At 40.5% G+C, this 25712-nt stretch overlaps 1 long non-coding RNA gene across 1 annotated transcript in view; it reads right to left on the bottom strand.

Moving 5' to 3' along the window:
- Positions 1–263: 263 nt before the first annotated feature.
- The window catches only part of LOC140225027 (uncharacterized), a 69541-nt gene continuing 44092 nt past the window's right edge, over positions 264–25712 (bottom strand). The window contains exon 3 of the long non-coding RNA XR_011900222.1: positions 264–443. This is a non-coding gene — a long non-coding RNA (uncharacterized lncRNA). The remainder of the gene's footprint in view (positions 444–25712) is intronic.

Raw genomic sequence — 25712 nt, 5'->3', positions numbered from 1 at the left:
ATTTGATTTTTTATTTATATTTATTCGGCGTAGGAGGAGCAGGTAAGGGGGGGTAGAGGGGGCAGGGAAGGAAAACACACGTGCTGGCATTCGCAAAACACGTCAGCGCGAGCGAAACAAGGGACGATAAATCTCTGCCCGCTCAACTGCTCAAGTTCCTGAAAACTTGGGAAAAACCACTAACAACCGAACTCAAGAAAAAGTGGAAACGTGATTTGATTCCCAGAAACGATGCCGATACCACCTCCCTGCCTCCGCCCCTCCCCCCCCCCCCCAAGGTACCCCAGCCTTCTGCTGCCCCCTCATCACCGGGAGTCGCGAACGGCCCGCGGTTGCAATGTGTCATCGTAAATTGGACCACATTTTGCATTAGGACCATTGTATCTTGTCCATCCATTACAGCGCCTATCTGCATCTGGAAACTGGTGGCACTTGCGTTGTTTCTGAAATGAGCCAGAAATAGTGATTTTGGATTAAGATATGTATTCCATTATGATGAATTTAACCAAAAGTGAACTAGGGATCCAGTCTAACTGTATATCTGTTTTGGAAGTGGGGGAGTAAAGCTTTAAAATTATGACTGATAAGAAAATCTATAGAGCCATCATATTTTCTTACATGCAATGGGTCAGTTGCGCCGGTCACAGAATCGTGTTTTGATGCTTTGTTCTTGTAGATCAGCTAAAAATAATAAGATCTGTCCTAACAGAATTCCCTACGTTCAATATTAATCGAGATATCGCCTTTTGAAAAGTCGGGGTTTTGACGTCATCCACCGCGGTAGCGACATCCTTGGTATCTTCCACCTTGCTTTCATCAGTTGGTGTGGTGCACATTTGCACTGGTTACTCAACGTAAAGCACGGATGAGAGCAAGATGTAAGAAAACAAGGATGTTACTACCGCGATGGATATGACGTTATAAAACCGAATTTTTCAAAGCGTGATAACTCGGTTAGTATTGAACGTAGAGGGTTGCTGTTTGGACAGATCTTATTATCTTTAGCTAATCTACAAGAATCAGGCATCAAAACACGATTCGGTGACCAGCGCAACAACTGACCCATACGGACATTGGTTGGATGCAATTTTGATATTAAGAACTATTTCATCTGGTTTACCTGTACAAGCACCGTGCAGAGGAAAAATAATCGCAAATATAGGCAACTTTTCGCGAGTGGATTTGTTCGACTTTTTCAACCAGATCGGCAGGGTTGCAAGCCAAAAGGTGAAAACCCTCTGCAAAGGTCAAACGAACTAATCCCAGTTGCTTGATGAATTTTGGCGAACGTTTACAACCATTCAATTTTCAACGAAAGGTACGTTATTTTCAACCCACCTCGGAAGATGGGTCAAGAATGAATCGTATTTGATACATCGAACAGGTGAGATTTTATCGATATCGATTGGTTCGACATGTAAACATAGCTTCAATAGTCAGTTTAGAAATTTAAGGGAACGGGTCTCTTGTGATAGATGTTTTATTCTTATGAGTACCAAATGGCTATGATAAGTGAAATTGTTAGAAATTTTCTCATTTTCAGCTTTTTCAACTAAAATCCTAAAATGTTTGTTTGAAGTCATTTTTTATTGTTTTCAACGAAACGATACATCGAACCATTATCAAATACGATCCTAGGCGCACCGTCGCCCGGAGGGAATTTCGTTTCGTTGTAAGGGAGGTCGGCAGAAAGTTTTAAACTTGAACCGAACCCACTCGCGAAAATTTGCGTCATGCTGATGAAGTCAGAAATAGTAGTTCCTTATTGCAGAATGTAGTTCATCGAATAGTTGCGTTTCCATCATTACGGCGCATTTTAGGGCAGCCCGATGAAAAATACCATCACAAGATGAAGTTTACACGAAAGAAAGTTGTAGAAGCTAGTTCATTGTTCCGTTATGATCGACCTCCATCGACGGAGGCAGGTCAAGCGGTGTCGGAGCTCGGGAATCCGGCGGAAGATCGTTTGACGAACCGTTCCGACCGACCGCAAAGGCCCCTGAGCGTGAAGTTTGATAGTCGAAAGTTTGAGCGGAGCATACTCGAGTGATCTCAAAGAATACCGAAAGTGGCTCCCCCTGGCGGCGGCGGCGGGCCGCGAGGGAGGTGAGAAATGGCGGGCGGGCTTTTGACGGAGCACCAAGTCTTCGGCACTAACCGCAAGACTGCCGAGAATAAACGTCTTCGCGCCGCCCGCGGGGATGCTCCGGAGAGAGGGGGGCCGCTAAAGTGATGAGCAGTGGCCAGGCGGGGGCGGGCGGCGGCGGGAAAGACTGCAGCCGGGTAAGAAAGCGAGAGACTTGTAAGTATTCAGCTATAGCTTAATTATAAGTTATAGATGGGAAGGTTTAATATTCTATTTGTGCAAGTTTTAATTGCGCAATCAAATATGGAAGAGCCAAGTTCTGCGCGCGAAATCGCTATGAATAAAAGTAATATACTGCGACCGGCGCGGAGCCCCGATCCTCGGAGGGGGGGGGGTGAAAGGGGGAGGGGGCTTCGGGGAAGTTTCGAGTCACACGCCGAGGCAAGTTTGGTAATTACCAGAGGAGTCTTGAAGACATTTTGATTGTGTTGTTACTCTCTCTTTGTGCGTTCGACTTTTATTACTCTCCGTTTCCAACTTCGCCCCCGCCCGCGCGGGGGAGGGGGTGCTGGTGGAGGGCTCTGAAATCCCACGCTTGATTTGCATTTTGACGCCGGATGAGCGCGACCTTGGAAATTAGCACTCTTCGAGTTTCTTTCCTTTGATTCGTGCGCCTTTGGCCCGGCTCTTGCGGGGCCTTTGAGGGGGTCCGCTCGCGTCGAGAGCAGGATTGGGTGGATTTAAGTTTTAATAACTTCCGAACGGGGCGGCCGGGGTTGTCAGGTGGGTCGTCCCTGGATCCGAATCCCCGGTCATAAGTTCTGAATAAGGTTCGAGGTCGCCCAACGGCGGGCGGGATTAAGATGATAGCGTACAACTTCAGTCGTGAGTTTCGTCTTTGGGCTAATATCAGCGGTTATCCAATCTTCCCCTCAGACAAAAATAGGAGGAATCTGTGGCTAAACTGAGCGGAGAGGTTGGCGAAATTAAAATCTCGACGTTCGGTTTTGGGAGAGTCCGTTCGGGATCGGTGACTTTTCTGCTCGGATGGAGTTACTTATTCAGTACTCATAATAGTCTTAAGCCAGCTTACTTTGGCATTTTTAAGACTTTTAAGCTAGTTCAGATGAGGACGCATTATGGAGGTCAAAAGACGATAAAGACAGAAAAGAGGAAATGGAAGAGGAGGTAGAAGAAGAGGGATATGGAGAAAAGAACAGAAAGAAGAGAAGCAACAATAATTTGATCCTCTTTGTTTTTTCCCTTCATCCTCCTCTTTCTTCCTCTTACTTCCTCTTTCTTCCTCTTTCCTCCTCTTCTTCCTCTTTCTTCCTCTTTCTTCCTCTATCTTCCTCTTTCTTCCTCTTTCTTCCTCTTTCTTCCTCCTTCTTCCTCTTTCTTCCCTTTTCTTCCTCTTCCTTCCTCTTTCATCCTCTTTCAACCTCTTTCTTCCCCAATCTTCCTTCTTCTTGCTCCTTCTTGCTCCTTCTTCCTCTTTCTTCCTCTTTCTCCCTCTCCTCTTCCTTCCTCTTCCTTCCTCTGTCTTCCCTGGTAAAAATTGGCTTTAAGAGCTGCGTTTCAAAATACCATAGGAATTCTCATAGCTGACTAAAGAAGGCTACAGAAAATCATATAGCTGGCTGTAGAATGCGGAGAAAATCATACGGCCGGGCTATACGAAGCGATAAAAAATTATGCAGCCGGGCTGTAGTTCCTATCGCCGGGCTTTACACTTTATCGCCTGGTTGTTGCTTTTTCGCCATCAATTATAAAAGGCTATAAGAAAGTGTGTAGAAATGCGTGTGCTTTGGAAATCATTAAGTTTGATACGGAACCACCTTAATATTTACAAAACACACATTATAATTTCCTTTAATACATATTTTTTTTTCATCAATTAAAATGAGAATAATCCATACAGGATGTGCAAACATTTCAAAATCATGAGTTGAATAACGCTGACTCCGTCAGATTAAATATTAGAGCCTAACACAAACCGGAGCGGCGACGCACTGGCGCATGGCGCCTACAAACCTAACAGGGATACTTCACGCATTGCGCAATGCGTGAAGTATCCCTGTTAGGTTTGTAGGCGCCAATGCGCGTTTCGCGCTGGTTGTCCGCCCGCCGCGCCGCGCCGCAGCGTACCACGGCGCTTGAAGCAGCTATTTCACACGAGAGGTATTGCACAGTATCATACAAAATTGAAGGTGCTCCAACATATTATGAATGGCAGGCATCCTTCAAAAGTACGGAGCTTTCCTCGCAAAATAAATCAAGATACTGCGGCCCAAAAAGAGAGCAGTGGTCCAAAAACCTAGCAAATCCTAGCATCCGTGATTATCGCCTGGCTATTGCTTAGTCGCCATCGGTTATAAAAGGCTATAAGAAATTGTGTAGCCGGCTAAAGAAGCAGTTGGAAATCTTACAGTCGGCTATAGGTCTATGGTATTTTGGAACACAGATTCTACCGCCAATTTTTACCAGGGTTCCTCTTTCTTCCTCTTCTTTTCCCCCTCATTCCTTTCATCTTCTTTGTTTGTTCTCTTGTCTTTCTTCCTCCTCTCTCTCTTATCTAATTTTGATCATTTGCCTCCTCCTACCTGTTATATTTTTCCTCTTCGTCTGATGTTTATGGTGTATCCCTCGATGTTTTCAGGAGGTATATTCTTCATTAAAAAAAAAAAAAGAAATATTTATGCCACCAAGAGGTGTTTTTTCTTGAATCAAGAATTTTACTGCTTAATATAAACTTTTATTATGCTGAATCTGAGCATTTTTTCTTTGTATCAAGAAAAATTCAGCTTAAATCAATAGAAAAAAAAAAAAAAAACAAGCAGTGAACTCCAACACAATGTGTTGATAAGGCGCGTCATTAACTCGCACAAATCAACCCCTTTAGTTTTCATTTATAGAGATTTCAAAATAGGTAAGTAGCACAACAAGAGAATTCATACGATCCAAAACTGAAAGATCAACGATGCACTTTGACGAGACCGTGTATTGTGAATGTAAAAAGCCATTCGAACGAGTTTAAGTTTTTTGATCTGCCCCAAGCAAAACCTTATCAGATTCTTAAAGAAAAGTGCTACGCAATAATTTAAGCGAAGAAAGAAAAAATTTTGTCGAACTCCTGAAAGATAAAGTCGATTTAAAGGTATTTTGGGGCTAAAATACCCAAATCACCAGCATTATAAATCCCGTTATATTATTGAAAAGAAATTGACTCGACATAAATTCAATGCATTAGATATGTCTTGATTTTGTTATTTTAAACGTATTTCCATGCAAAGAAGTTCAACCATGTCCATGCTTTATTCATTCATGAATTGAAAGTAAGCAATCTACATCCCGAAAATCTACCGATTTGCCGTATTAAATTGTAGAAACTTGATATACCAAGTCGATGCACCCACTCGTTGAATTTACCAACCAATTTTGTGAGTGCAAATATGTAAAAATCAATATGCTATAGTCATTTTGGGTGCATTTACTTTTCATGAAACAATAATAATTTCAATCCCGAAAAACCATCAATTTTCCGTATAAAATCGAAAAAATCGAAATGTGTCGACTCTCTGACGTGAACATTGGATTCTACGTGTAAAAATACTCACGTATCGATATGCATATCAGAAAACCAGAACCAGAACGGAAACCATGTGTGGACACAGTTAGCAGTCCGCGGCAACATCCATTCAACTGAATAATGGTAAAAATTAGATAGAATTTTAGCCGCTTTGCCCGCCTCTCCTCGTTATTTACAAACCGCTCCTATACTCATCTCAAAATTTTTCTCAGAGCTTTGTGTTATTATCAGCTTCCATTTAAATCCCGGTTCGATGACCGAATTGGCTGCCCAAAAAGCAAGCCATTTTTGAAAGGTTCTATGAGAAATTCGTGATATTATCGGCTCTCAGGAAATCACCCCATGGCTATAATTGGTGGTATAAATGTTTGAGTGCCTAAAATAATCGTATTATTCAAAAAACTAAGGCACTAAACTATGGAGTCAGTTTCTTTTTAATAAAATAACGGGATTTACTCCCCGTGATTTAGCTATTATAGCCCCAGAATACTTTTAAAGCGCCTTTACTTTCCAGAATCTTGACGGAATTATTTTTTAGCTTAAACGACTTAAGAGACACTGTAGTTAAAAAATATAAAGAATTTTCGAGTTTGACAAAAAAAAAAAAAATGTTCGTTCAGGCACACCGTGTATTGTATGGAGTACTGCTGCTATTCAAACCTTATCTTCAGGTCAAAATTCTTACAAGGAAGCCCCTTGCAAGAGGCGAATTTTTTGGAATTTCTCCCAATTTTTTCTCCGTTACATAATTGAATTGCTTGTCAAATTCTGAGGTCAATTATATTTAATTGTAATTTATACATTTCTTTTTTTCCCTTCATTTTATTTTTTGTCTGGAGAAGTTTCGTTGATTACTTCGGATTTCGAATACTGTAACTTCTCTTCTATTCGGCCGATTTTTATGAATGAGACCTCTTTTAATTCGTGTTTTAACGGAGAGTGAGGAAAAAATTGCAAAGTACACGCGAAACAATTTTTTTTGAAAATTGGACGAATCCTAGCGTGACGGTGAAATGGTTAATCAAGCGTAAAATCAAGGGTGAGGGTCCGGGTCGGGTCGCTCGGGAGGACAAAAGAAAATGCCTCTGTGTCGGGACAGAGGTCCGGTGTGCGGGGAGGAGAAGGGTAAGTGGTTTTCTGTAAAAGCAAACTGATTTCTGTATGTGTTATGGTTAGCACATGGTCTAATGAGTTTTGAGGCTCATCACAGATTGCACTTACGGTTGTCTGGCCTGGCCTTCGCTATCAGAGGAAAGGTACCAACTTTTGAAAAGCCTAACAGTGGTGTGGAGATTTGTCAAAGCAACGTTATGAACGAAACGGAGGAGTAATTTTCTCATTCTTAGAGTGCCGGCCTGGTCAGCCATCCTCGAATCAGTTCGCTTGATTCTGCTTATATATGCATATTTTAAATCAGCGCGCCCCACTCTTAGGCTTTTTTTAAAAAAACCAAGTAACGTAGACTCTTGGTATTCACTGCACATAAACTAGGGAGCCCCAGAATGAGAAACAACTTTAAATCATAATTATTGACGGAAAAATAAACTTTTTACACGCTTTGGAAAATCTCAGAAGTTCGCGGTAGTCACTTTTCGGTAAGGAACTAAGGGACTCGGTTATTGTATCGAGTGGGGGGTCGAAACGATCGCAAAGGCGGTATACTACGTATACGCGCCAAAATTCTTGGGGGCATATTCGAGAATCATCATGCTTGAGCCAAGAACATTTCTGCCGTGCAACGCAAAAACGCCGTAAACGCCATTTTACAATTTTTGGAAAAAATGTTTCATAGCAGAAAATTTGGGACAATGTTTTTACAGAATTCTTCGCAAATACTATCAGGTACTTAACCTGAAAATTTAAGGTGCATGGGCAAACAGTTTTTATTTTATAAAGTGTTAGTTCCAAAAAACAGGGAAAATCTTGATGGATTCACGGCGTTCTTGCTTATTAGCAGGATTATTGAGGCGTCTTGACAGATTTCTTTTTAGTGTCCATGTACTCAATGTGCTTAAGAAACGACCTTGCGCTCGGCTTCAAGCACCAACGTCCTTTTTTTCGGTCGATATGACTGCGTCTTGCGAGCTATTAACTCATAATCCGCGGCTAATTGCATTAAAAAAGTGAGGCGAGTTTAAAAAGCAATTAACGCGAATCCGGAGCCGGGCACAATGAGGAGAGGAATAATGGCGAGGGAAAAATTAAAAGAAATAAGCGCCAGAAACATGAGCGGAGAGGAAACTTGTGCGAGTCCGGTTTTATTATAAATACGGGCAGTAAATCCCGAAATAACGATACGTTAGCGGGGATCGGGAGATTGATGCTTGGAGCAGCGGGAATTTAATCTTCGGGTCGGGTATTTACCCTTTAATTGCAGGGTGCTTACGTCCTCGATATTTCCCCGCCTTTTCCGGGGGCCGGGGCCGGACGTTCTGGTGCGTACGAGTGCGCCCCGGAATAATCGGGAGATATGGTCGGTCGCTTCTTTATGCCGCGCATAATCGCGTTATCCCAGTGCTGACGCTCCCTTAATTTCGGCCTTCCGCCGGATCCGGCCCTCCGCTGAAGTCTGAAGCCACGCTCACACAAGCAGAGCGCGATCCCAACTCACCCGCGCCACCGGGTCAGTGTTCTGCCTTCTCACTAAAATTTTAGGAGCTACCTTGGCCGGAAAGCCCAATTTTTAGGAGCCATATATTATTCTTTAGGAGCGAAATTAAATTTTTGCATACGGGCCATGATGATGCTGCGAACGCGCGGTGAGAGCACTTCATCGCTACCGATGCTTCCCGATTGCAAGTTCAATCTTTCAAATTTTTTAGGCGCCATTAGGGGCCACGATGGCCCAGTCCCTCCGATTGTTAGGCACCAAGGCCCGATTTTTAGGCGCATTTGGTGCATGGCGCTCAGGGAAGGCAGAGCACTGCACCGGGTGCAATGGGCTTAGAGTATACCTTAATAAAGAGAGTATGGCCACTTCGTGCCCTCATCAAGATTTTTGAGCCATTTTCTGTCAGCGGTAACTCCTCTCTTTGCTCTTGCTGAAGTTTACAACAGGCGCACGTGCAATATTTTCAAGGTTTTCTAGGTTAAATTTTCAACAAAAAAGAAACACACTCTATAAGGTCAGATAACGTGAAAAAGGATACAATTTTACTCGGCTCTCCCGCGAAATAGTGAGGACTGATGGCTATTTTGTCCAAAACAAAATCAATTTCTCTGCACTTGCTTCTGCACTACAAAAACCCTCATGCAAGTAGGTCGAATTTTGCTGTCCTCATCGTCTCATTAAGTTCATTTAAATTAGTTACGTTGAATTTTGAAGGAAACTCAATTTTTAAAATTTGATCGTTACTGTTTTCTTTGCTCAAACAAAAAAGCTCGTTTAAATCGGTCCGTTACTGCTGATTTGACGAGTCTAGACGCTAACATCTGTGGCAGCGAATAGATTTAACATCAATTGTGTCCGTTTTGCGCAGTTTGACTCGCGTAGCGCGGTGCCTGTGGAAGCGTGGCTTTATGTGTCTCAAGCACATATCCTGCGGAGAAACTTGATTGAGCGTGACTTCGCTGTCGTAGAATAATTACTGCCTGGTGTTCGGGACGTTAGGGGTTAGTTGACATTCCGGTGTTTTCGATTCAAACGCTTCGAATGCGCACGATGCGGGATGTTGGAAACGAATAGAATCTTGGTTTGATCATTTATCAGCAAGAAAAGGGTGATATTTTTTCTTTATTTAAGCCACTAACTCAGCAATCTAGAAGCCTTTGCGACTCCCAATCGTTATCGAAACCTATCATTCCACAGATCATCGGGCAAATGTCACCCCCTGCCGTCTGATTGTTGAAATTGATGGAAAAAGCCAGAGACAAAGAAGACAAAAGGAATATGGAGGGATCCTATTGGTGGAGGTGGATGGTTGCAATGGACAAGGAAGATACATGATAGACTAGCTAACCGCAGCCCATGAGAGACCTTATAGTTAGTCCATCATTTTCTCCTTTAGTCTGTAGAAACCAACCATTTCAACAAATAGGATAGCTCCATACTCCCTATGTCTTCTTTGTCTATAGCTAGGTCTACCAATTCCAAGAATCAACCAGTTGATCTCTTCCTTCACTTCCTGCTGTCAACCCATACGCGGATCCATCTACTATGCATCTACTTGGCGTAACTTAATCTCTCCCTTATCAAGTTTAATAGATGCAATATACGCTCGTTCAAAACCTAACTGAGAGATGTCTCTACAGAAAAAACGAAGAGTGGGAGGAGTTCCATAATTTCGGTTTCTCATAGTGCAGCGTGCAGCTTGCCACCACGCCGCGCCGCGGGCCAGCGGATAAAGTGACGAGTGATCGGAATGTCAAAACGCCTTCTTTTACGTGCGTATGCAACATGGACATCCATAGAGCTCGAATAGTTGTATCCGATCCAGGCGTTGTAGTGAAACTCGTCTAGTGATCGTCGAATGCGGCACAAATGGAGGCAATTCGCTTGTTTCTCTCATACTTCAACTTAAATTCCAGCATTGCCTATTATGCTGATGAGGTAAAATTTTACTGCTTTTTATCGTGACATTGTCAATTTTCCGAAAAATTCATTGATTGTTTAGAACGTATTACAACGTCACCGATCCGCGAAATCGTAAAAAACTTAGATACCTGAGCATGTTTTGTAGCTGTGGTGCTCATTTGTCGTTTGAACAGAGACTATTAAATCGCTCATAAGTAAAAATATTGTTACATTGTGACCAGATTTCAAAGATAGATATCATTTTTCTTGTTTCCTTTTCTCTAATATCAGGGTCATCCGATTACCCAAACGACTTCCTGCATTTATCACTCGAGAAGTTAAATTATTTTGATAGTGTGGTATTGAGATCAGAGAGAGAAATAGAGGTGGACAAATTTTGAATCTTAATAGTTCTTGGTAATTTGGACTGCAGGATATTAGAACATGAATGACGTGCTCACCACCACTATAAACATGGATGCTTTTATAGACTATTTGGACCGCGTTTAACAGAAAGGAACCAAGCCACATCAGCTATTGCCAAATTTTACAGGGCAATTTAGTTTTTTACAAGAGAACGTTTCTATGGATTCCTCTGAAAATTTTAAGAAATTTGCTTCGTACTGTGGAGAAAATTCGCTGAAATTTGCACGAAAATCCGCACAACCGTTTCCATGTAAGATATTGAATTGCCAAATTAAATTTGGCAGTAGCTGCTGTGGCTTGGTTCCTTTCTGTTTAACGCGGTCCATTTGAAGTTCTAGTTTTGTTAAACAGTTTTTTTTTTTTTGCAGTTCTTGTTCCATTACAAATACTCTAAACAATTTCACAACAATGCTAGAGACCTTAAATTTGACACCTGCCATGCTAATAATCACCTTTAACACCTCGGTGCTTTCTTACCGACAGCAGAGAACCCGATATTTCATTTAAAACAAATCTTTCTTAGTCGCTTATAAAGTCCCTGATATGACGTCTGCCGCGGCCGATGTGAAGGGCTTCCGCGTTCATAGCTTACCTTTAATATTCAGCTGGTTTTTTTCTTCTTCGTTTTCTTCTTTCAATTGGAATCAAGCTAGGACGGTAGGAGCCGCGAACCCCTCGCCAGCGTCCCCCCCTTGATTATGCTGAGCTCTCCATCCTTTAAGCTCGCATTTTCTGAGATTCTCGGAGATTTCCTTTGTCCCGCCCCCACCTCCGCGCGAACGGTTTGTTTGAAGGAGGGCGTAAATGCCATGGATTTCTCGCGGCAATTGCGTCCTTCTTGAAATGAGCCCGAACTCAACTTAGTCTCCTGCATATCGCTCGCTTACCTTGCGCTCTCTATTCTCTGCCGGGCTATTTCTTTTACTCGTTAAATTCAAATGGAATTTCCCCGAGCTTTTGGTCAAGAGAGGAGTCCGATCCCTGGCTGCCATTCAGAACCTGATGATCCTGACCGACGCTTCTCTCTTGGCGTTGAGCGCTCCTCGACTCTTTATCCCTGCGTCGGTTATTGTGATCCGTGGGGGTAAATACCTAACGTCAGTTGATTTTGGCAACTGCAGATTTTTCCAGGTTTCATTTCCCCCCTATTTTTTGTCTTCATTTTTTCATTTTCATCTTTTTTTCTGCAAATTTTTAGTTGAGAATCTTAGTGGAATCGGATTTTGAAATTTCTGCGGAAAACTCTCTTCGATGTCCTAGAGATTGAAACAGAAATAAAATACTAATTTTGGAAATCATGAATAATTATATTTTTACTGATATTTTAAACCCAAGAGGGTTTCATTTCGTTGCAAAATCAATATTTTTTACATAAACTATTGAAATTATGATAACAAGCGGGAAAGTTCTAATACTGTCGTATTAGAAAAGCGCTCAGGTGTTAGTAAATGTATTTAGTGGAGAAAGGAAGTATAAACTCCGTCGACTTGGCTGGGAAATGGAAATAAAGCATCAGCTGATAGCAAACAAAGGTTACCAAGGAAACCGTAAACGCGTTTTTTCGTTTCCCGAAAATGATAACCACCGTTGAGCTCATCAGGCGCGTTTTTTTTAGGCTTCATTTAGGTTCAACGATCAATTTCGATAAGAATTACTTTACCGCTAAGGAATTTTCTTACAGACAAACGATCGAAACTACCTGCGCTTACGTTAAAAGCATAAAATACAGTTTTCACAGCTTTATTTATTTTAAAACTGGACCCCCCAAAAAGCCTACACATCGATGAGCTGGTGCGCCATTTAAACGAATTAGCACTAGTATACTAGTACTCTAGAGGCAAATCGAAATCAAAAGCGCTGCCTATCGGCTGAGCGCTTAAAAATTAAGTTGAATCAATGTGCGTAATTTTTAAGCTGTTAATCAAGGATTTCCGTTCCTCTTTGAAATATTATTTGTTAACTCCGATTACTTTTATATGTTAATTGTCAATATTCTGTCACATGAGTATAATTTAAATAATATTTTAGACTCTCATGATTGGAGTGTGGAAGATAGGGCAGAGGGGTGACGAGGGAGGGAGAGAGAGAAACAGATGAAAAATTCGATCGATATTCTTTATCCGCTTTTCGCATCATGCGTAACACGAGGACAAATTGCACTGTATAGAAAGGTTGCGAGTGCAAAATTTAAGAGCTTTTCTGTGAAAATAATCAAGGAAGTGGGTGGGCGGGGGACTCCAGGGGGTGGCAAAAACGGCGGCGATGCTGGGCAGACATCAACACAAAGGGAGGCGGTCTTGAAAAATGAAAAATGTTAGCGAAAAATAATGAATCCGGGGGTGGAGCAAAAACACCACAGGGAGAGGGGTAAAAAGTAAGGAAAACGTAGAAGCAATCACAAAGCCTTCGTACCGTGCAAGGACGCTTTACGCTGCTGTCGCAACTGCTGGCTAAATCAAACCAACCCCTTAGCGAAGCTCAGGCAAAGATCGATTTTTTTGAATATCTGACAACGCCGATGTTGCTCCCGTTCGCTATGCAGAGTGGAAGGCAGGGAAGTTGCCATTTTTTAAGTCAGGAATCGAATCAGGCCATTAAAAATGTAAAGCGAGCGGGTTTCGGGGGAAAGTTGGCAACTTGCGGCGAGCATTATCTAGAGGAATGAAAACAGTCATAAAAAATTTTACCTCCTCTCGGAATCCACTGCAGACGGCTCTTATCTAGTTTTGAGCTGCATCGTGTATGCAAACGGGAAATATGACGTGCCGGATAGTAGAAGATATGTCCGAGAGAACCGTTAAGACGCAAGGATTTCCTCCGCAACCCATTCTCCAAATTTTCGCCTCTTACTTTGAGAATAGATCTCCTCCAATCCTAGAATTTTTATCTTCTGAAGACATGCACCCGGAGTCTCCTCAATACCGGGCCCGAGATGTATCCAAGGAATGAAAAGGTGACTTATTCGCTTTGGGAGCAAGCGCTTTAACACTGTACGTTTCGTTGATTTATAAGCAAAACATCAATGCAGTTGATGGATCGAATCTGACGGATGAATTTTTCAAATTCAGCTCCTGTTGCCGTTAATAGCGATTCGCTCGATTTTCGGTTTTTAAAGTTAAACATTTCAAGGACCTGTACCTTAAGTTTTGACTCATTGAAGTCATTAAGTCATTAAGTGATTAAGTCTCTCAAATTAGTTTCCAAATTAATTTTCAGATTTAAGTTACTCATCCTGTGTTTCTCTTTTTTGATTCACTAAAATTGAAAATCAAAATTACTTTTGCCTTAAATTCTTGACTCATAGTCATTATCTGAAATCTTATAAAATTTTAAAAAATTACGAAAAAAATAATAAATAAGAGTGGTTCGTACTTCGTTGTTGTATGAGATTGATTCTCCCCATCGATAGTCACTGAACCTCAATTTATTGGGATTTGATTACAAAAAGTTTTGATTCAACCACAACTAGATCTATACTTAGTTTTATTCCCTGTCTTTTTATTTCCGGAATTTATCCGAAACTTCGTTTTTTCGTTCGGTAGGTTGGAACTGGCAGTGGCATGGCGTGAATGGTCGATTATCGATATTTCTCCATTTGAAGCTGTAGTAAATAATCGTTTATCAAGGTGTTCGCTGCGAATACTTTTATAATCGATTATTTACTACAGCTTCAAATGGAGAAATATCGATAATCGACCATTCACGCCATGCCACTGCCAGTTCCAACCTACCGAACGAAAAAACGAAGTTTTGGAAGTTTTCCATAGATATAAATGGCAGATCAATTGACATATCGCAAAGCACGCCACGCCACTGACTGGCGGTCCAGGTTCCAAGCCCTGCAGCTTTATCAGACACCCGTACCGCGTACCCCTATCTGTTGAACATTTTTTTGTTTATCACATTTTTTCTGCTCCCCTCTGAGATACATTGATCCAATTAGAAGGTAAATATACTGGAAAAAGCAGTGCTCCTATTTCAAGGACCCAATACAGAATTCCGGAACTTTTGAGATTTTCCTAAATTTTTCTCGGAACTTTGGAAACTCCCAAAATGTTCCGGATTTGTTTTCATTTTCCGGAACTTTCTTGGAACTTTTGAAAAAATCTAAAAAGATTCCCGAAACCTTCGACGGTCGTGGAGCGGGAGAAATTGGAACAAAAAGCTCCGATTCCCGGAACTTTTTACGGACATGGAATGGGAGCACTGGGAAAAAGGACGGAACATCCGTTTTAACGTTAGATTTTTTCAAAAACCTCGGATATCAGTGCGAAGTCCAAAGTGTAAACGAGGAAACCATCGAAGGCATCAGACAACACGGCACGCAATGCATAGAATCCGATTAACGGAAGCACAAACGTCGGCGTGCCACTCGGAATGGGTTGCGGACGACCAAAAGGGCGGGGGGGGGGGGGGGGGAGGGGGACTGTGCCGGGCTCCCCCGGACAACGAACGTTCTTTGAATGGAACGCTCAGTCTGGAGAGCGCAAATCATATTAAATAATAAGATTAAATAAGTTTCCTCCGTTTAGTGGCCGATGACTAATTCATTTAGAGGCGGCCACCCCCCCCCCCCCCTCCAACCCAGGGTTGGTGGTGGACAGTGAGTGGTGAGTACGATTGAACAAAGCAAAATCTCCGAAGAAACACTCGAACCCTGAACCATAGTTGCCGCTCTGCATGCTCTGGTAGATATGTACTGCCGTGCTAAGAAAGAACGCCGTATGAACATTCGAGAGTTGCCAAATTTCCTTTGATAAAATATTTATATATGAGGAAAGTTATGAATATTTTTCCTTGAAATTTTCAGGAACTGTAGAACAAAATTCAAAGAATATTCCCTGAAAATTTGGAAGAAAAATATTCATAAGTTTACCAGGAAATTCGTATTTTATCGAAGAAAATTTGGCAACGCCTGATGGCTCATACGGCGTTTTTCCTTAGCACGGCAGCATAAGTGAAAATGTTTGGCTTTCAGACAAAAAGACGCAGCAATATCCCAAGGTTGAGAAATTTCTACTCGTTTAAATCTTACTTTCACTGGAGAATTGTTGGGCGTTCTTAAGGAGCAATTTCACTGATTTTTCTAGAGATTACACGAGCAAAAATCAGTAGAACTTTGCTCCAAAATTTTAAAGTCTTATTCTTTAAAAATATTGGCTTATCGTGGTCAATTTGGCAACCTTGGAATGGAGTTACGGGTTTTTGCGTGGGGAAGGATGAAATGTGCTAATTTTACAATTGATTTGGCGGCTATAGCGCCCGTCTCGCCGACCCACATATCGCCCGCACTTGAAGTGGCTTTGCAAACTTGAGGTGGGTTGCTTTGAGGAGTCGTTCGAAATTTCAACCCAACGTGGCTGGCGCTCCTTTCAATGAGCACCCTCTCATCCTTATTAAAATTTTCATTTATTGCGTGGATCCGATAATTTGAATTGCATTAATGTTAAATAATTTTGGGGCGTTCAGACTTTGAAATCTAAAGGATTTTGGAGCTTTTCGGTTAGTCATGTCTAAGGGTTTTTTTTTTTTATCTGAGTAAGTATTCCTCCCATACTAACAATAAGAGAACATTCGTGCTTCTAATTTTTTTCACATATGATAGTAAGATGTTAACACATTACTCTCTAATGTCTGAATCAAAAATTTATCTTGTTGATTATTTCATCTCAGGCTAGTTACTTATTTTAAACACTCACAGAGTCAGGCTTAAACAGGACACGGACACTAACATCGCTCAGTCTAGCAAAAAATGGGTCTAGGACCAGTTTTCTTCTGAATGTTTTCAAAATCGCGACCTTCTATTTTACCGCGAAGAAAACTAATGATATAATTATGAAACTTTCAGGACTTATTAAACTTAGCCCCAACAATTTTTTATGGGAAAATAAAATCCATCCCAACTTCAAGGCGTTTCCCAGAAACAGGAAAAGTTTCACCATTTTGAAAACACTGTCATGGATTTGATTTCCGTCTGCTTAACGCTGTCCAAGTGTCATAAGATTAGAAATCATTAATTGATCGATCAACTATCAAATCACTCTCCGAACAGCATTGTATGATTGAAATTTTGTTCTTTCTTAGATTCTCAAACTGTTGCTCCTTACGACTTTCACCATCAGAACCTCGGCGCTGCACATAATCTCGTAACAATTTGGCGACGCAGCTAGTGATGCTGAGCCGTCAGTTTTACCGGAATTAACTTTAAAATTAATCGTCGGGTTGGTTGCGTTCTGAGCGATATACTTTCAATTGTTACAGTCCAAAAGTTAAAGCGATTTAATTGAATGAAGTAATTCACATGTAATAAGTAAGTTCGAGCCCTTACTACTTTCCTGCTGTCGTGAATTCCGACTTTCCTGCTTTCAACCGTTACCTCACCCTACTTTCACAACTTTACCACTTTTATAGCTTCCCTCACTTCTCCTCCCGTTGACTACTTCATCCGCGGTATAACCTTTAAATTGTCCCGGATATTTCGAGGGTCGACAGTCTAGTAGGTTGCAAAAAAATAATGCCAATTTAACGTGATTATTCTTCCCGTAGCTTTTTAAAGTGTGCGATAATATGTGCGTGTGTGTATGTTTTTTTTTGTTCAAGTTTCCCGAGGAAATAGATTCCGGCCAGGCAATTGAAGGAACTCTCTCCGGGAATAGGAACAATTTTACTTAGGAGTTAAGAACCTTACGTTTGACGCAGATAAGCGAGTTCACAAAATTGTTTTTGGAATTTTTTCACCAGTCAGCTATGAGACGATGATGTTCCGACTGCTCGCAATACCACTAGGCCATGATAACTAACTCAAAATTCAACCGTCAGCCACTTTCTCTCATCGCAAAGACCCTTTTCTAGTTGGTGAAGAGTTATCCAGTATGAGCACCTTTTACACGGCGCTTGGATACAACTATTCATACTCGATGGATGACCGTGTTGCATAAGGACTTATTTGAAGGCGTTTTGAATCTCCTCGCGCGTGCTGTTTCGAGGTGTCGTCACATCAAGTAAATACCACTCATTTAGTACCACACTCCTCTTGTAAGTGTGATATGCTTTCTGGTGAAGTATTTTAATACGAACAAACTCCGAGGAATGCGTGATTGTTTGTGCTCGTCTATTCACTTTTTTATTTTATTTTTTCCTCTTCCATATGCACTCTTCTCCATGGACGGGGACGCTTCTAACTGTATTAGTTGGTAGGTATTAAAAAATGTCGATTTGTTTAGAAAATGTAAATTTGGTGGAGGAAGGGGCTTTACCCCCTTGGCTCACGCTGGCATTAAAACTAAATATTATTCTCAAAACAGAAAAGATTAGAATATATTATCTCCTCAGGCCATCAAAATGCTTTTTGCGAAAGAAAGGCAGAAAGTCTATTGACAATTAATGAACAAGAAAACATCTTCACACTATTAAAATAGTCTCAGATTGAAGGTGATACAAACCGAGTCAAATGCGACTTCAACTTGGATGCTATTAAGCATTACAGTCATTCTATAGTCCACCAGAGTCTTGGGGAGTCAAGTGGACGTATTGCTGAAAGGAGATATGTGATCAGGATTTGAGAGCAACAACACAGTTCCTTTTGATTTTATTTATTTGCAAATAGTTTCTTTCAGCACAAATACGTCCAATTAGAATCAGATGACTTGAAATGAAGTCAAATTTGATCTGAAAATAGACTCCAAGTTGAATTGATCTCATCTTTTCAATATGGAAACATGATATTTTATTTTTTATAGTGACAGTTAATACACTATCGCTTTATGTTGTATGTTATATAAGTATTACGACCAGATACGATGTATATCAATGTCTTCATCGTGAAAATTAAGCGATTTTACAAGGTATGTGTAAGAAATCATTGAGTAAACAACTCCGTAATATTAGAGGCGGCAAGATTTTGCGCACCGCACCGGTGAAATTACCATCCTCAAACGTTTTGCGGTAAGGAACAACCGGAATTAATTGAAGATGCGGGGTAATCGTTTTACAACGGTACACCTTGAGAGTAAACTCGCTCTGACCTTAAGTGCATTGCCCCAGTAATTCGCCTACAGACCGGCCGTGGCCTCACTCGACCGGTGCGCCTTGCGTTTCTAAAGTAGGCAACACTCAGTACATCATTACACCCGCTGCTGCGCATGTAAATTTATTTAAAATAATGTTAATTCTTACTCTTCTGGAGCGAGCTCTTGGCAGAAACATTGGTAGTCTGGTTTTCAATTACTATGAGCGTCCTGTTGCCTTCTTTTGCTAAATGATGATTTTTTCCCTCGACACAACTGGAGTAAAAAAAACGCACTCTTTCATGATTTCTACTATCAGGGAGTTTTCTTACTGGGAACACTTCTACAAGATTTAAAGTTTTGTGCCAACTATTTCTAGTCTATCTTCATAACTTTAAATGTCACCTCACCTACATCTCATGCATTTCATTCAGATAATGGGCTACCAGACAACAGACATAGTAAGAATGTAGAAAACACAAGATACACTTACTTCTTCTGTTAATTTCACGCAAAACTCGTTAAACACGTAGGAAAACTCGAAAATCTACTGATAAAAAATTATTCAGTGTTTAATGTTGACACCCTGTCTCACAACTGGACCGCGTTTAGCAGGAAGGAACCAAGCCACATCAACTATTACCAAATCCAACCGAGCAATTTAATTTTTCACAGGAGAACGTTTGTGCGGAAAATTTTGAGGAACTTGCTTCGGACTATGCAGAAATTTCATTGAAGTTCGCACAAAAATCCGCACAACCGTATATAATCTCATATAAAATATTACATTGCCCAACTAAATTAGGCAATAGCTGATGTAGCTTGGCTCTCTTCTGCTTAACGCGGTTCATATAATCCTAAATCACGTACATCAAGTCTTCCATTTAAAGTAAGTTTCCATTATTCCGCAAATAAATTTTGCTGGATTCCACAAAAATTCTTCTACGTTGATCAGCATATTGTTTGTAAATTTTTCAAAATAACTTGCCAAAGTCCGTAGGAAATAACTGAATTATACATTACTTTAACAACACGTTTTAAATTTAATAATTACAAATTTTTGTTTTAAATTATGCTGAATTCCACAAAAATTCTTCTACTTTGATCGGAACTTTTTTTTTGGTAATTTTTTCAAAATAACTTGCCAAAGTCCGTAGGAAATAACTGAATCATAGATTATTGTAACAACACGTTTTAAATTTGATAATTACAAATTTTTATTTTAAATTATGCTGAATTCCACAAAAATTCTTCTACTTTGATCGGCACATTTTTTTGTAAATTTTTCAAAATAACTTGCCAATGCCCATTAGAAATACCTGAATTATAGATTAATATGACAACGCGTCTCACGATATAGGAAGAAGCCGCGACTTGCAAAGCTCAGAAAGCTCCGGAAAAGCTGCAGCCAAGGATTTTGTTTATTATTTCCCGGAAAGTTCACGCACCTCCGACGGTATATCAAGTTGTCGGTCCCGTATCACGGTCTGTTAACGGGCCGAACCGGGGTTAACGCGAAATTACGGGGGACGTGGAAAAATTGGATCATTTGAATTTCCCGGCTCCCCATTAGAACTGACAAACTATTCCGCGGCGCGGGGGTTTCCCGCGGTTCAACAACTTGTTTTCGGGAGCGTAATAGCACTTGCGCCGCGACAGGGATATCTTTATGGAAAATTATGGGGTTCCAGAGGAGCGTCGTTGGAATTTTACATCATCCCATTTAAACTCATTACGCAGGTTTCTTGCCGGCGTTCCGCTCGCTTTCCCGCCGTCTCGGTTTTAATCTTCTCGTTGGGTGCTCCGGTGTTTGTGCGCCAAAATCACCTCAAGTCCGCGCCGCCGAGTTGGGGAATCAGAGAGAGCGCGTGGATTTATGCCGCGAGAAGTCACTTGCACACACGGAAAATATAACTGATTTCTGAACCTGACAGTGAGCGTATATTTACACACTGAAAAACACATCTCGGTGTATTTACTAAGAAAAGGGTAAAATTACCAAAAATTCAGGGTTCTATTTGATCCCGGTTTTTTCTTGGTAAAATTACCATTTATGGAATTGGAAATTTCACCGAGAAATCTCGGTAAAATTATTGACTTTCTCGGTAATTTTACTGGACCTCGGTAAAAACACCAATATTTTTTATCGACTGTGGTAAAATTACCGAGATAAAATGGCAAAGTTACCGGGTATTGATTACCAATAAAGTGGTATTCTTACCTGAGAAAAACAGTAGAAATACCGGTTTTTAGGTAAGCTTACCAGTCTGTCTTGGTGAAATTACCAATAATTGGTAAAAAAAAGTGAGATGGTAAAGGTACCAACGGACCTTGGTACAAACGCCGAGAATTTTTTTTCAGTGCAGAAAGAATAATATTTTGAGACCATATTGAAGATAAGAAGTTGGAGACATGGTGCTGGGTCCACACCATTTCACGGGGAAAACAAAGCCAAGAAGTTCAAAATTAAAATTAGAGTCAAAAAATTAAATTGTTTAACTCTAATTAGTACTAGTACAAAACTGAATAAGGAGGAGAGTGTTCAACTCAGGCAGTTTGCAATGGAAAATTCAGCAGATCACATTCGTCAGTGAACCCAACTTAACAAGCCGCAAAATCCAAGACTCATTGAAGATAAGTTGTAACCCTGACTCAAGGCAGAATAAGTGATTTAGGGTCACAATTAGATTCTGTTAGAGTCAGATATAGCCATTAAGAATAATTTAGGGTCAAATTAATCGAAACATAGTCAAATTTTCCTCAAATATCGAGTCTAAGTCAACTCGATCTTTTCTTCAATATGATAGCACAATATCATCTATCAACAGCGAGGTTAGATGGCGTAATCATGTCTCTTATACGCTCAGGAATATTTCTTTTCGGTTTAAACATGTTATTTTTATACTTCGGAAAATACCTGACGGTTAAAACGTTGAGATTTTTGAAGCAATGCATTACTGCAAACAAGAGATGTAGCTAGATATACAGTAAATACATAGAGCTTGTATTTGTATGTAGAGAAAAAAGTGTTACCAAATTTTAAAAAATCGCCACTGTATGGACCCGATTTCGACCCCCTCCCCCCAATATTTTATCGCTGACCTCCTCCAGAAATTCATCTCCTTTGTCCGCAGCATATTCTGGGTCCCTTCTTTTAGCTCCCGAACTTCATATCTAAATGTTGAGATACTTTTCACTACAGCGTTGTAAATTCTCCCTTTGTCATCAAATAATGAAGTGTTTAAGGTCAGTAAATTCAAATTTTCCGCTCGCAGAAAAACCGAAAACAACAAAGGTCAAATCGGTCATGTAAATATGTAATATTCTACAAAGACTCAATCTTACACTTTAACGTAAAATCGTGCGAGTGACACGTTACTTGTAACGCCTGGGGTGCGAAGCACTTAGCTGGTTAGGGCCGGGAAGTGGTCAGGGAGTGTACCTCATGGTTTACTTTAAAATTCGGACAAAATTTCTTTCATACTCCGTTGCTTGGTGTTCGCAAATTTTCTCAGTAAACATTATAACATCAAAAATAATTTCTAACCGTGAAGGACATTACAGCAGTATCTATAAAAAAATATACAGGCTACAACAGGCAACGCGGAGAGGCTCAAAAGGGCGGAAAAGGAGATGAAATTATTGCACTGGAACAAAAGACCTAATCAAAACAATTGATTGCAATCGCATTACTGTTTTCGTCCGTAAACTCTGGCGAGTTATCGAATTAGCGTCTTCTCTGGCCTTGCACTTTCCCAACCAGCAGAGTCGCGAGGAAGGGGCAGGAGGCTTCTCTTAGTTCTCCGCCGTCTTTGCGCTCAATCGCAGATATTCACAACGGAAAATATATCTCCCCCAACAGTGGCGTGGCGTGAATTGCAATGTATTGATTGTTCTGACATTTAAACCTATGGTAAAAAATCGATTATTAAGGTGTTCGCTGCGAACACCCTAATAATCGATCCTTTTCCATAGGTTTAAATGGAATAACAATCGATATATCGCAAAGCACGCCACGCCACTGTCCCCAAACCCTCCGGTACACGGCCCTGAGTGCAGTTGCAGTCAAAAGTCCTTTCATTAGGTACCATCAATTCTACTGGGGATGGATGTTAAGGGGAATTGTTGCTAAAGCCATGAAGATACTAGTTCATTCACCAGTTCCGACACAAGTTGTTCACTGTAATCGTCATGATTGAAACTGAAACTGGTGAAAAAATCAATAATTTAAGGAAAAGAGTCTAGAATAAAAAACAAGCAGAAAAATCCAACATGAATATGTTGGAAAAGCGTGCCGAATAACTAAAATGTTGGACACATACTTACTATTTTCACGTCTTTGTTATTTGCATCAATTGGTACTTTTTGCTAAATTTGGGAGAAAATATTGATTCATGAACGTTGAATGTAAATTGATTTTAAAGATTCCGTCCAATTATCTTGATTTTAAGCTGATATGCGGCATTTCGCACGACCGTGATTTGGGCGAACTGCCGTGCATCGAAATCGCGTTGAGTTAATCTCTTTGGATTTCGAACTGTAACTTCTCTCCTATTTGGCCGATTTTTACAAATGAGGTCTCTTTTTATTTGTACTTCAACGGAAAGTAAGGAAAAACTCGCTAAATAGACGGAAAACAATTTTTGTGAAAATTTGGTGGATCCTGGCGTCACGGTGAATGGTTAATCGGGCGTGGAAGATAATAGGTTCGACGAGGCGACCCTCTCCTCGCCGTCTTTTATTGCCTTGCTCGAAACCTGACACCCAAAGCTATATCGGGAGATAACTGCAGTGGTTTGAGTGGATTTCTGCAGGGGCCACGGTTAGTACATGGTATAAAGAGTCACGAGGCTCATCACAGATTGCACTTGCAGTGCAAGACGCTCATTGGCTAAACAGTTTTGGCGGGAAAGAAGGTTCTAGAGTTGAGTCCTCCGAGCGTAAGAAAGCTTCTATGAGGTTTTTGTCAAATGAAATAATACGGTTTTGACAGGAAAATGTTCTCAAGGGTTCCCAATGGGCCTGTTCCAAGGTGCGGGGATTTGCAAATTGATGGCTGATTCTTATGGCAAATTTTACGAAAAGAACGATGGCGCTACTAAAAAACCTTGAAATGACCTCTCAAACTCAAAAAAAGCTGTTTTTGGAACCGACCCATTCAAAACGGTTGTTTTTCAACCGCCACACTTGTGATTGGTGGAGCCCTATGTATTCTGTGCTTGTGACGTGAAATGATATGACAGACCTGGTTTCTTCATCACTTACAATGTATTTTCCCGCAAGGAAATGGCAGCCGCTTTTCAAATGCAAATATCGAGTCAATCGATAATTTTTTGATCAAAATGGAAAGCAGGAATGGATTCCTCGTACGTTTAAATGGTTGAAACCTTCATTAGATAAATAAGAACCGACGGGATAAACCCTATTTTGAAGGAAGACTGTAGTCAATGGGCGATTGTTTACATCTGCTTAGTGATAACAGACATGGACATTAGCTCAATATTTGGCCATTTTCATGAGTTTTTACTTTTTCGTCACTATTTGAAGGTAAGTTTATTTTGTAAATCAATTGTTTAGTGCCTTAGGATCATGTTAAAAGCTGTAAAGGTATACTTTGTTACTTATTAATTCAGATCACACTCCGGCAGTCCAACGCTCAAACCTGGATGTAGCGAGTCAGTTGTTACTGCTTACTATTTCACCCTTTAATGCTTCACTGAAGACACCAAAATGATAGTATCAATCATTGATGATTAAAAAAACTTACCTTTGACAATACTGATGAGATGAGGAGACCGGTATGTTTAAGCTGGAGGCAAGGAAAGTAGACGTAGGATCCTTCTTCGGTTACCAGACTTTATCGATAAATTTTTCTGTATAGTGTTACATTTAAAACACACAGGATTTTAAAATAACATAAGTTAATAAAACGTGGGAACGTTCTGAATGATATTGAGATGTTTGTTGAAGAGTTAAGAATGATTTACACGCATTAAGAGAACATCCATGGTTTGAGCGCTGGACTGCCGGAGTGTGATCTGAATTAATAAGTAACAAAGTATACCTTTACAGCTTTTAACATGATCCTAAGGCACTAAACAATTGATTTACAAAATAAACTTACCTTCAAATAGTGACGAAAAAGTAAAAACTCATGAAAATGGCCAAATATTGAGCTAATGTCCATGTCTGTTATCACTAAGCAGATGTAAACAATCGCCCATTGACTACAGTCTTCCTTCAAAATAGGGTTTATCCCGTCGGTTCTTATTTATCTAATGAAGGTTTTAACCATTTAAACGTACGAGGAATCCATTCCTGCTTTCCATTTTGATCAAAAAATTATCGATTGACTCGATATTTGCATTTGAAAAGCGGCTGCCATTTCCTTACGGGAAAATACATTGTAAGTGATGAAGAAACCAGGTCTGTCATATCATTTCACGTCACAAGTATGGCGGACCCGAAACGACCGTTTTGAAAATCCAAATTCTGAGGCGTTTTTAAGTTGATTTTTTGGGGGTTTCCGGTGATCAAAAAACTCCAGGAAAATTCCTGTGACATCAGGAGCCTTAGCTCTTTCGATTTAAGCAATAAAAAAAATCGGTGCAACAGGCCCATTAGCAGTTCAGTCGGTTTTTTGGTAAGAGATCATCAGGGCTTGACAGTATAATGGTTCAAAGACAAGAAAACGGGTCCGAGGAAAAAAATATTTGGACGGCCCGTTGAATAGCATTGGTTGATCGGTGAGCTGTACTACGGTACATCCGAGTGATTTCAAAAAGCGAGCCCTACTGGCACGCTTAAAAACAAATGTATATAGAAAGAATAATAAATGAACTGTTCAGACATTCATTTTATGTTTTTGGGGTCAACTTTGCCGCAATAATGGGCCTGTTCGGTAATCCAGAATTGCGCGAAACGTCTAAGAATATATATGAGGATTGCGAAAAAAATGAAAAAAAAAATTGAAGTTAATTTAAGATAGAAGTACGGCAAAACAGGAAACAGTTGTAAAATAAACGCAATTTTATGTTAACACTAGTTTTTTAGGCTAGTTTATTGACAAGTCATCGATGTCTTACCTTCTGA

This window comes from Bemisia tabaci, chromosome 7, assembly GCF_918797505.1.
Source record: "Bemisia tabaci chromosome 7, PGI_BMITA_v3".
NCBI lineage: Eukaryota > Metazoa > Arthropoda > Insecta > Hemiptera > Aleyrodidae > Bemisia > Bemisia tabaci.
Note: the sequence above shows the minus strand (reverse complement) of the source record. Positions and strands in the feature narration are given on the sequence as shown.